Source organism: Endocarpon pusillum, assembly GCF_000464535.1.
Source record: "Endocarpon pusillum Z07020 unplaced genomic scaffold scaffold2758, whole genome shotgun sequence".
NCBI classification, from domain to species: Eukaryota; Fungi; Ascomycota; class Eurotiomycetes; order Verrucariales; family Verrucariaceae; genus Endocarpon; species Endocarpon pusillum.
This window is the reverse complement of record NW_006916234.1, coordinates 1-1624: the sequence shown is the minus strand read 5'-3', so window position 1 is coordinate 1624 and position 1624 is coordinate 1.

Here is a 1624-nt window from a genome sequence, read left to right as displayed (position 1 = left end):
CTCTTCTTTTCTGTTTTTTTAGTCTTTTTATCTCTATATTCTGATTCAAATTAAATCGAAATTCAGAAATAGAGAAGTCTTATAGCCCTAAATCCTGTTTTTTTGAGAGTTTTCTTTCTTTTTTTGTACAAAATATATAATATCTCTTTTTAGATGTCTTTAAATGAATATGATACTTATATAAAGACTCTGATGCTTCTGGTGTATTTATTTGCTGATAAATAGAGTTTTGAACTCTATTAATAGCATTTAAAGAGGTTTTTAAAGAGGGTTTTTATCTAGCTTAATAAGATTGAAATTAATATTTTGGATAGGGTTTTTTAGTGATTTTTTAAGCGAAATCCTCTGAATTGTTACAGCATGTGAACACACTAGGCACCGACAGGCCTTGGAGGCTGCACGGACCCTGTGTGAGGAGACCCTGGAACTAACCAAGCCCAAGGGGCTTGGCGAAAGGACACGCTTATGCAGAGACAACCTTAAGCAAGGTGTTATAAAAGCGGCTGAGAGCTAGTTTGCTTAATCTACTCCCCTTATAAAATGATTATAATAATTAATAAATAAGGGGATAAGAAGAATTTTAGTCAATTAGTCTCTAAAGGGTTTTTGAGTAATTCTTGAATTTGAGGCTAATTTTCAGGGTTTCTTTTACTCATGTTTTATTAATTCAAGTAAAGAAAACCCGCTAGTTATTCCTATCCAAAAATTAATTTACTAGCTTAAAAACTGGGCGAGATATTAAATAAAAAAAATAAAAAAAAGGAAAACTTATTTATAACTGCATTTGAATCCTGCCACAACTAATAAGCTATCCTATGAATAATAGTAGCTTCTAGATGGCCCTATTCTAATGCTCTATTTATAATTTTGAGCATTAAAAGGCGAGGGAGGTAGCTAGCAGCTAATTTTCGAACGGTTCTAGTAACAGTAATTCCACGCTCTTTTAGTGCTTAAACAGATTTCTATAAAGTAAATAAATTATTTAAGAATAGATAAAAATTCAGCTTTTTTTACTTAATAAATAGAGCTAAATATGAAACTAAACGAATAATAACTAATTGTGTAGGATTTAAAAGAGTAGTTTTTATAAAATTTAGAATAGAAATAGAAATACATTTTTTAGTAACTAAAAACCCCTTGTTTAACCTTAGCTTTTACTTTATTAAATAGATAGCTCTTATATTCCTCTTTTGACATTAGCGAACATAATAAACACACACATATAGATAATCAACTTTATACGCAAATTCATTTAAGCATAAGAAGAAATCTATAAAGGCCTAGAAGAGGCAGTCTTATAGCACAACGTACGACTACTTCTTAATCCTATTCTCTACCTTTGCTCTTATAGGCAATAAAGCTAGGACGCGCCTACCTCTCAAGGGAATGCGCCTAAATTATAAGAAGCACATATTATAAATAACCTGTTAGAGAAACAAGATTAAGCCTAGGACCTAATAGCACTGTTAGAACAGATAAAGTAAGCCCTAACAAGATTAGCCCTAGCCTCCTAACTAACAGGAAAACCTTGATTATATGTAGACATTATATAGTAATAGTCTGCAAAGCCCTTTATTAAGAAACCTTAATTAGCTAATTAATTACTCTTAAAGACTACAAAAGT